The sequence below is a fragment of the Nicotiana tomentosiformis genome, chromosome 10 (genome assembly GCF_000390325.3).
Source record: "Nicotiana tomentosiformis chromosome 10, ASM39032v3, whole genome shotgun sequence".
Taxonomy (NCBI): Eukaryota; Viridiplantae; Streptophyta; class Magnoliopsida; order Solanales; family Solanaceae; genus Nicotiana; species Nicotiana tomentosiformis.
In genome coordinates this window covers 71,300,954-71,312,607 of record NC_090821.1, presented here as the reverse complement: position 1 = coordinate 71,312,607, position 11,654 = coordinate 71,300,954, and the positions used below count along the sequence as shown (strand labels likewise).

The 11,654-nt window shown below is 33.4% G+C and overlaps 1 long non-coding RNA gene and 1 pseudogene across 1 annotated transcript; one reads left to right on the top strand and one right to left on the bottom strand.

Moving 5' to 3' along the window:
* Positions 1–2,280: 2,280 nt before the first annotated feature.
* LOC108945176 (uncharacterized) lies at positions 2,281–3,144 on the top strand. Its single transcript, XR_011411573.1, has 2 exons — positions 2,281–2,768; positions 3,075–3,144. It is a non-coding gene; the product is annotated as an uncharacterized lncRNA (long non-coding RNA).
* Positions 3,145–8,017: 4,873 nt separating this feature from the next.
* LOC104096407 (serpin-ZX-like) lies at positions 8,018–9,128 on the bottom strand (annotated as a pseudogene).
* Between the last annotated feature and the right edge of the window lie 2,526 nt (positions 9,129–11,654).

Below are 11,654 nucleotides of genomic sequence, written 5' to 3'. Positions count from 1 at the left end.
AGCGAGCTTCGACTCGCGGTCCGCCAAATTAACTAGATGGTATAACTTTTGTAATTTATCATAACCTTTAGTAGGAATGTCCAAATGACGAACGACTTGATGCGTTAAAAATTAGACTCAAAGGGCTACACTCTAGGTACAAAATTCATGGAATGTATCTTCACATTATGAGAGTTATACCCGTTCAAGAGTAGGTGTTGTGCAAAGTAAGACACCTTTTCCACTTAATATTTTCAACTTTCGCCAATTAGTGCGAAAACCTTCTAGACCTATCCAAATGCAAATCCGGGCATACGTCCAAGTCCAAAATTACCATCCGGTCCTAAGAGAACTATCAAAATTCTGACCCGAGGTCGAATACTAAAAAGTTAAATTTGGTCAACTCTTTCAACTTAAGGCTTCCAACATAGAATTTATTCTTCTGAATCACTTGAAAATCAAAACCAACGATTCACACACGTCATAATACATCATATAAAGCTATTCAAGACTTCAAATAGTTGGGAGGAGCGTAAATGTTCAAAACGACAAGTCGGGTCGTTACATTTACCTTTACTTTTTATTGTCTTATAAAGTGTTAAAATATGTCTCTAATCTTATAGCTTTGAAATCTTGTAGGTGATATTGTTTCACAGTAATCTATTTTTTCAATGGATAAGTCTTGGATTAGAATGTCAAGGAACACAAGAGAATATTTGCTTGGTTTGAATCAATTTCTAGAATTTGCATTTAAGAATGGAGCTATAAGAGATAGAATAAAATGTCCATGTCCTAAATGTGATTTTAGAAAGTGGCGGACTAAAGATATAGTATTTGATCATTAGGTATGCAAACCATTCCCTCAAAATTATGTCACTTGGGTTATGCATGGGGAAATGAATGTGATGCAGAGTTCTAAAAATATAGAGGTTACCCATGATACAATACTTCCTGATAATCCTACAGAATTATTGATTAATGAAGCATTTGGGGGCTTAAGACATAGATAGGTGAGACTGGACGAAGGCTCGGACGAGCACAACTTTATCTTTATACTCTTAAGAAACTAGATGGAACATATTTGAATGATGCGGCAAAGGAGATAACTATAAGTTTCTTGTGTGTATTTTTTATTGTTGAAGGTTATTTTTCCTTTTTGGGTTATGAAATCTAATATATGTATCTGTCTGATTCACTGTTATTTTGTGTGTCAAAAGTACCAAATTATGTTTTAAATTGGTCGCAAATACACCACAACTTGAATATTCAGAATTTAAATTTTATGGGCTTCAGTTCGAAAGTCTACCACAACTCATTAGATTTACACATTTCAAAATTAATTATTTGTAATTATTCAGTTGGAGTGTGCCACTTACGTCACTGATTTGGCACTTGTTCAGTTGGAATGTGCTATTTATCCTCTTGATTAAGGTTTGGTGCTTTTGTCTGGAATATTTTCCTATCTTAATCAACGCATTGAGCATTTCTAGCTATACTACTGTAGGAGATACTCCCTCCGTTTCCAATTAGATGAGGTAATTTCTTTTTTAGTCTGTTCCAAAATAAATGACACATTTCTAAATTTGGAAATAACTCAACTTTAAACTCTTCATTTTACCCTTAATAAGAAGCTTTTATAACCACAAAAATGACATGGCCCCACAAAGCTTTAACCCTTAAGATTTTAAGACCACAAGTTTTAAAAGTCTTCTTCGTTTTTCTTAAAGTACGTGCCGAGTCAAACTAGCTCATCTAAATTAAAACGGAGGAGTAGTAAATAGAGGGTATAACTTATAATGGGGTTTAGTTTCTGCCCTTTTCTTCGGTTCTTGTGCCAAAAGAGTTACTTTTGTGTTGTGATAATTTTAATCTTGCCTCTGGCTTTTAAGAGAAAGAAAGTTTAATTCTGTTGCTTTTTTATTGTCAGCTAAGAGTATTAGAGATAGTAAATAGAGTTTGTCCATCAAAGTTACTAAGAAAATGACTTCTGACTATAGTCTGTGGTACTTTTTTTACTGGTGTGAAGTACTTTTGAAATAAATACGGTATATATAAACACCTATTTGTATTGATATGGCAGTTTCACATCTATGATCCTTATTGATCATGATGTGGTTTAGTCTGGTCTACAGTTTAACTATTTACTGCTTCAGCTTGTGCAGAAACAATAGGTAGTTCCGCTGCAGAGTATTAAGTACTGATCTTGCTTCTTCAAATGCAAAAGGAGTCAGTAAAATAAACTAGACCTATAAGGATGAAGTTCATTTTTGGTGTTGCTTTTGTATTTAGGTGTATTTTATACTTTTAAAGTGTCTGGCTTGATGCATTTCAGCAACTATATTTTTTTTTTGCTTGTCTTAGTGTGCATTTAGTTACTTATTAATATTGTGACAAACAATATTTAGGAAAAAATTGAGTTTGCTTTGAGCCAAAGCACGGTGGATGAGTCTGAAGTTTCGCCGAATGATGTTATTGGTAAAGTGCTAGGAAAAGAGCACTCTAGAAGGGTAAGGTGCCTAGGATTAGGAGTTATCTCCAATAAAGTTTTTAAACATGCAAGACTTTGTTTTGTTGATATGAATGTTTCAAGTAGTGATGCCTCATGTTTGAACCATTGCCAAGAGAACTACAATAAATTGTTGAATGCTCATAACCAAAGCCAAGAGAACTACAAAGAAATAGTGAATTCTCACAAACATATGATGAATTCTTTCAAGATATATATGATGATGAAAGAAGGGACAATAACAAAATAATTTGCGGAATTTTTTGCTTCTCCTCCTACAACGGTAAATAAACCTCTTCTTTTTTTCAACTGATATTATCTACATCAGGAGCAACTCATATAAAAAAAACTAAAGATATTCTTTCTCCGGTTTTCTTTTGTGGATCGATTGTAATTTATTCCTGTTGACACTTTCTTGTTTCTAGGATTATAGTTATGTATGTGTACTGCCGAATTCCTAGTATCATGTGTTTTGAAATTTTGACTAGAGAATAAAGCTTGGAATTGGTAAAGATCAGATTTTTATTCAAGAAATAGCTCAAGTTATAATTAGTATTCAAAAGATCTTATTGTTTTATTTTGTTTGCAGCCAAGAGATGCAGCTAGTGGATCCCTATCACCCATGGACGCAAGAAGATCATCTGATGGCAGTAATCCAAGTGACAACAATTGATGTTCTTTGTAATTGAATTGGATAGTTAATTATGACAATGTAATTACATGGTTGGAGCGGATGTTAGAATGGCTAGGGTGAATGTTTTTACTAAAATTTAGTTTGAAAACTACTGAATTACTATATTTATAAAAGTAATACTTTTGTGATACTAAATATGTTGATATTTCTAAGTATATATATAGATAGAGAGAGAGAGAGAGAGGTTAGATTATGGTGTGTACAGGTTCATTAGTAGATAATATTCAAAGTTCAATATTTGTAAAAAAATGCAGTAAAACAAAATTAATACTTTCAATGAATTGCGTGGGTTTTGAACGCCGGTAATTTTTGTATTGTTAAATAAATATTTCCTATGTTGCATAGCTTTAGACTGCCGAAACTTTTAAAAAATATAATTTTTTTAATAATTTAATAATCAATATACGGGGGTTGAATTGCCCCAAATTAACTGCTGCTAATTAATTACTGCAGTCGCGGTAGAACTACTGCAAATTGATTACCGCGAGCCTTCTTGCGGGAGTTTTGTGAATCGCTGCAACAACAAATTGCGGGAGTTGCGGACTGCTGCAATTTATAAAAATAACTGCCGCAATTTGACTTTTTTTTGTAGTGGTATTTAATTAAAAATATAAAAAAGTACAGAAAACTAAAAACAACAAGAAGAGTAGTCTAATCTCAAACTAGTAACATTTTTATGCGAATATAAATATTTTTTGTTCTTAAAGATTTAGTTATTTCTTAATGTTTAACTAATTAACTGTCACGACCTAAAATTCCAACCTATCGTGATGGCGCCTATCTCGATACTAGGCAAGCCGATAATCTCAATAAACCAAAACTTCTCTTTAAGGTTGAAAATATAATATTTAAATACAATACAAACACTCCCCAAAACTCGGTGTCACTGAGTACATGAACATCTAATATGAATACAAGTCTGGAAAATATAGTCTATAATAGTCTAAGACCAAACACAGTGAACAAAGAGATAGAGAAGGAGAGACAAGGTCTGCGGAACACGACAGCTACCTCAAAATCTCCTGAAAATCAACCGCGCGAAAGGATCACTACCCGCTATGTCCGGGAACACCTGGATCTGCACACGAAGTGCAGAGTGTAGTATGAGTACAACCAACTCAGCAAGTAACAATAATAAATATGGAACTGAAGATAGTAACGAGCTACACAGTTATGGTTCATTTTCAGTAATCCCACCAAAGAATAGACATGCTATCAAATCTGGCAGTTTAGTGTCAAATCAATTTTTATACAGTTCATGTTCATGTAATCCGTATATCAACAATCTTTCAGAGATTTCACAACAATGACAGATAGCAACTAAGTGCAACAAATGGAAATCAAGTACAACCTTTCAGGACAACAATCACTCACTCGGCTCCCAGCCCCCATCACTCTCTGGGCTCCCAGCCCTTATCTCTCACTCAATGGGTACCCGCGCTCACTGGGGGGAGGGGGGGTGTACAGACTTCGGAGGGGATCCTACAGCTCAAGCGCTATAATCTGCACGGACAACTCACGTGCTGCACGTACGACTCGCGTGCCATAATATAAATATCTCGATCCGCACGGCCAACTCACGTACCATAATATAAATATCTGGATCCGCACGGCCAACTCACGTGTTGCACGGCCAATGCACGTGCTATAGTATAATATAAGGATACGCACGACCAACTCACGTGCTATAGTATAATATAAGGATCTGCACGGCCAACTCACGTGCTGCACAGACAATATATAGTATCAATATCTCACAATCATGCCCTCGACCTCACTCAGTCATAAATCTCTCCAGTCTCTCGGGCTCTCAATAATCATGAAATCAGCCCAAACAATAATGATATGATGTATCAATAATAATAATAGAGACTGAGATAAAATGTGCAAGTAAAAACTGAGACAGAGTACATATAACATTTAGCATGCAATTCAACAAGTACCGACCTATGTGGGTCCCAACAGTACTATCACATAGCCTAAGCATGATTTCTAACATGATTTACAGCCAAATTTTATCAACACATAGAGAGCATATAGCTAACAACAAATTATTCAACTTTACAGTTTTCCGGGACGGACCAAGTCACAATCTCCTCGGTGCACGCCCACACGCCCGTCACCTAGCATGTGCGTCACCTCAAAATTAATCACATGATACCAAAATCTGGGGTTTAATACCCTCAGGACCAGATTTAAAACTGTTACTTACCTCAAGCCGTGAAATTGTTATTCCGCAATTTCCTTTCCTCGTGAATTGGTATCCAAACGCCTCAAATCTGGTCATAAATAATTCGTTTCAGTCAATAAAATTCTTTGAAATTAATTCCATAAGAATATAATGATTTTTCAAAAAAATCCGAAAATTAGCTCAAAAATCGCCTGTGGGGCCCACGTCTTGGAACTCGACAAAAGTTATAAAATCCAGAAGCTCATTCAACCACGAGTCTAACCATACCAATTTTATCAGAATCCGACCCCAACTCGATCCTCAAATCTTCAATTTAAACCAAGAGGGTTTTCAAATTTCCCCAACTCAATTCACCAATTAAATGATAAAAACAAACATGGATTCGAGTAATTTAACCAATATTGAGTTAAGAACACTTACCCCATTGTTTCATCTGAAAATCATCCAAAATCGCCTCAAATCCGAGTTCCAAATCGTCAAAAACTGAAAATGGGATGAAGTCCCATTTTTGGAACATAAACTCATTGCTCAGGCTTTTCTTCTTCGCGAACGCGGTCAATGCCTCACGTTCGCGAAGCACAAAATATCTCCCGTCCAAATTCCTCTTTCACGAACGCGACATCACCCTCGTCTTCGCGAAGCTCAAAATGCCTCTGCCTCAATGCCTTCTACGTGAACGCGTTCAACCCATCGCGAACGCGATGCTTCGTTCCCCCTCACTACGCGAACGCGTAGACCAATTGCCTGGGGCCCTCAGCTGCTTCCTCTCTTCTTCGCGAACGCGTAACACCTCTCGCGTTCGCGATGCACACCCAGTCCACCATTCACGAACGCGAGGCTCCACTCGCGAACGCGATGAAGGAAACCATATGGTGCATCAGAAAAATTCTAGCAGAGTTCCAAGTCCAAAAATCCAACCCGTTAACCATCTGAAACTCACCCGAGCCCCTCGGGCCCTCGACCAAATATACCAACAAGTCCTAAAATATCATACGGACTTAGTCGAATCCTCAAATCACCTCAAACAACGCTAAAACCATGAATTACACCCCAATTCAAGCTTAATGAACTTTAAAATTTTTAATTTCTACAAACGACTACGGAACCTATCAAATCACATCTGATTGACCTTAAATTTTGCACACAAGTCATAAATGACATAATAGAGGTATTCTAATTTTTAGAATCGGATTCCGACCCCGATATCAAAAAGTCAACCCCTTAGTCAAACTTCTCAAAAATTAAACTTTCGGTATTTCAAGCCCAATTCCTCTACGGACTTTCAAATAATATTTCGGACACGCTCCTAAGCCCAAAATTACCATACGGAGCTATTGGAATCATCAAAATTTAAATACGAGGTCGTTTACACATAGGCCCATATCCGGTCCACTTTTCTAACTTAAAATTTTCAATTATGAGACTAAGTATCTCATTTCACTCCGAGTTCCTTCCAGACCCGAACCAACTAACCTGATAAATTATAAAATAATTATAAAGTATAAATTGAGCAGTAAATGGGGGAACGAGGCCATGATACTCAAAATGACCGGTCGGATCGTTATATTAACATTGCATATAATTATATATTTAGATGAAAATAAAGATGTTAAGGCATCTTTGTTTTACAAAAGGATTCATATATGCTAGATGAAGATGATTTGTTGGTGTTGGATATGTCATGAGCAACTTGAAAATATTTTTGAGTGGTTTAAGTTGAATAGTGACTTTTAATGAATGAAATATTGTCCTCGCTTTTTGTGTTTTATTGTAATCTATTGGTACAATTTCAAATATATTAAGTTTTGCAAAAGCTTTTTATCCAACAAGTATGTTTTTGACTATATATAAAGAGAGAGTGTGTGGACCGGCCCGTGGGGGGCCGTAACCCATATAGGGGTGAGGGGTGACCATTTAAGGTCCATCGAAACAGTAGGCAATAAGCAATATAGGCATTTGGAAAAGAATCAAATCTTTATATTTGATTGAGTATATCAATTAAACTGTTATCTTCTAATTGTACTATTTTACTTAACACTTTTATTTCAGAAAATAAATCTAAACCATCAATATCGGATTGATTATTATGCTTTAAGAAACATTAAAGATTAAGGCAATATTTTTTTAAATTTCCATTATCTAGTGATCTCGGTTTTTTTACGCTAAATAGAAAACAAAAAATATTTTCATATTCTTCGAATTGTTCAAATCTATTTTGAAGTGAAAAAATAGTCTTGTCTACTATGTATAAATAGTAATTAACTCAGAAGGACTATTCAAGAGATTTCAATATCAATATTCACGTCAAATTATATTTTTCTATATATCACACGTTACTTACAAAGTTCGGGTTTGATTTTCATTTCAGATGCAATTTTCTTGGTAGAAATCATATCAGTTGTAATTTTTTTTAAGACGACAAATTTTAAAAGTCTTTTTTTAAAAAACTTTGTGATGAGTAATCTAAATTGAAACATAGAGAGTATATAATATAATAGGTGTAATAAAAAATGGCCCCCACAAATATGGGTTGCTTTACCTACCGTAGGGTAGGGCCGCCGCTGTCTCTATGTTTTCAAAGTGCAAGGTAAAGGATAAGTAGGATTCATGAATGGTACCATAGCAATACTCTTTCATAGTACAAATTAATTATTTCTACCTCAAGATACCAAAAAAGTCCAATGCAACACATAAAAGATGAAAAGAGCACATATCAATCTCCGTATATATGTAATGAAATTGGAGGAACAAAGGCTATTATGAACGACTATTCAGGATTAAGAACGCTTCCAGGAAACAATATCACGCCTGTCTCATCTTCTCTAATCAGAAAAAGAAATGGATGATCAGCAACGAAGTCTTTACCTTGTTTATAAGGAAGCCTCAACACCTTAAAACCTTCAAAAGCTTTCACATATTGCTTCTTCTTGGTAGACATATATAAAGGGAACTTGAACAGAGGTTCCATTGAGAAGGTGGAAATCATTGTCCTTTGTTACTGATGCATCGAACTTCTCATCCCATTCTCCTTTAAAGTACAATGAATTTGCAATGATAAGTTTTATTATTCCTTGTTTAACTGAGTTGGGAGAAAGAATTTCTTTGATAAGGCCGTTTGTTTCCTTTTCAGCCCATTGATTCACTTGATTTGTCACCTCTAAAGGCTTGTTAAAATGAACAGAAACAGAAGCAGCCTTGTAAATATTGTCCACAATCTGTTTGAAAAAAGGCTTGAAAGAACAATTCCGATTAATCCAAACATTGTTAGCAGCTTTCAAACGAGGGACGCCTTTGGGACTACCATCAGCGACAACAAAATCGATAAGTTGAGAAGAGCGATGGTTGATTTCAGGTACAGATTTGGATTCGAGGAAAGAGAGAAGTTGGTCACGGGTCGGACCACTTGAACCCGTCGTGATCAGACCCAATAATACGTGAATTGACGAGGGAGAGAATACCATGTTGTTGTCCCCTGCCATTGGAAAAACATGTTTGGTTAACGTTAACGATACATCTGTCTGTTTGCTTAGGTCCATGAGGCAATGGATTGTTGGCTGTAGAATACATGCTTTTTAAGCATAGAAGAAACATGCCTTTGCTTTAGAATCAATTTCTGGAGATAATACATATTGGAGAAGATTAATTATATATTTCTGATGAGTGAATTAATGTAACAATGGGGAGAATATATGAATTTCGTGAAGGCGTCAAGTATTTATACCAAATCATATTCATTTACCCTAGTTAAGTGATTTAAAGTGAAGAAAATATATATTCACTGACTAGATTAAGTTTTTACCTATATGTTAGAGCAGTATAGTTATGCAAATAATATGCATTCGCAAGTTTTTTGGTTTTTACTTTCTTTATAAATTATTATTTTGGGGTGAGAGAGGCTTAGGGTTTTATAGAGTTATTTTTGGTTACAACTTCTTTTAGGTTTCTTGCGGAGGGGGCAGTTAGAAAAATCTGTTTTATCTATATAATATTAAAAAATAATAATACATAACAAGAAGTCACGGGCAAGCTAATAAAAATTATATCGCAATGTGACAATTCTAAGTAAGAATAATGTAATAAGAAGGACAAGACTTATTTATACATATATATATATATATATATATACTAGTCTTAGGGTACGCGCTTTGCGCGTGTACCCCATCTCGATGAGTAAATATGTGTAAAATAATTATATAAATATTATATTAACTTACACTATGTTTTAGTTATTCAAAATATTTGGGAAAACTTAAATGATGATTTTGGGCAAATGATGATAATAAGTGTATTAAATGGCGACGACTTCGGACTTCCGTTTTTTGGTGCATCCGATTACATTATTGAAGTTATCCGATTCATTTTTATTTTAGGATTAATTAATAAAATGTACTTGATATACATAAATTAAATGATAATGATGTATTAATAATATTTTTATCTCCTCTAAAGTTAGATATATCATTTGAACTTATATGTATAATTGTTAAGTCATAAGTGTTCTTTTATTATTAAGTATTGTAAGAATTTAATATTGAATTAAAGAGTATAATAATAGCGAGTAACAGAAGAATTTGTTGGAATATGTATTTTATTTTTTGTACATAAATATTATAAAATGACTGTTTATTTTTAAGGTTAAAAGGTCGTTTAACTTTACATCAAGGTTTGATATATTGATTTTGCATGAATTTGAAAAGAATATCCTCTAAATATATCTTTTGAAAAATACTATTATTTGTCTAGCCTAATATTAAATCTAAAATATGCATATTTGTTACTCCATAAGGTTTTATCGCAATTTCTCAAAAATGTATCAACTAATATAAATACTTAATATATGAAAAAACTACGTTGAGTCATTTGTTGGAATCAATACAAAAAGAGAAAACTTCCTTTTGTGAATTTTGTATTTAGGTGAATACGAAGCCATTAGATTTGGTAGGATTTTTAGAAGCCATACTTTTGTTCTTTGAACTTTTTTCTATTCATGTAGACATAACGTTGATTTTTTTAAAGAATAGAAGTGATCTCAAACTATTAGTAATTTATTTATAAAAGGAGATTTAGCGCATTTAATATCGTTACAAAAATATACATATTTTAAATAAGGAAGGATTTAATAACCAAAATTTTAGCTAATTTTAAAGTCCTAAAAATTAGTAAAATAATTAAATTACTATTTTGTCCAACGTGAAATACATATTTTAAGGATAAAAAAGGCGAACGATATTTCGCTAAGGGCCTTCGTGCTTTTCATATAATATATATATATATATATATATATATATATATATGTATACAAGATTTATTTGAATGGCAGAATACATAACTGGGCCCTTTTTGTCACTTGGACACCTAAACATAGGGTTGTTCCTATAAGGCACTCTAACTAAATCTATTTGTGCCAATTAAACACCTAAACATAGGGTTGTTCCTTTCAGGCACTCCAACTAAATCACATCTGTGCCAATTAAACACTATCAAGGGAAAGGACACGTGAACATGAGAAAAACTTGTTAATTTTTTTATATTTTTATTAGTATTATTATTATTATACTCCAAATTATGACTATTTTATATATCCTAATATTTATTCCTATTAAAGCCAGATCGTCATTTTTTTTCTTGGCAAAATCTAAGGCAAAGTTGCTTGCAATTTTTTCAGGTGGTATGACGATGAAATTCTTAAGAAACCTAGGAGGGCAAGCAACTTTGCCTTCGATTTTGTCAAGAAGAAAAATTACGATCTAGGTTTAATAGGAATAATATATTAGGATATATAAAATAATCATAATATGGAGTATAATAATAATAATAATAATAATAATAATAATAATAATAATAAAATAAAAAAATAAAAATCAACAAGTTTTTCTCATGTTCACGTGTTCTTTCCCTTGACAGTGTTTAATTGGCACAGATGTGATTTAGTTGGAGTGCGTGATAGAAACAACCCTATGTTTAGGTGTCCAAGTAACAAAAAGGGACAAGTTTGAGGGCCTACATATGTATTTGGCCTATTTGAATTTGAGATGACAAAATCTTTTTTGAATTATGATAAGAAATGGTATACATACATACATACCATATATATATATATATATATATATATACATTCATACACATTTCAATCAAAATAGTAAATATGTATATGCCACGTATTTGGAATCTTAACAGACAGTCAAAAATCAAAAATATCAAATACTGAAAAAATTTCAATCAAAATAGTAAATATTAAATATATCTTATGTTACATATTATTGATAAACTATTCAAGAATTGTG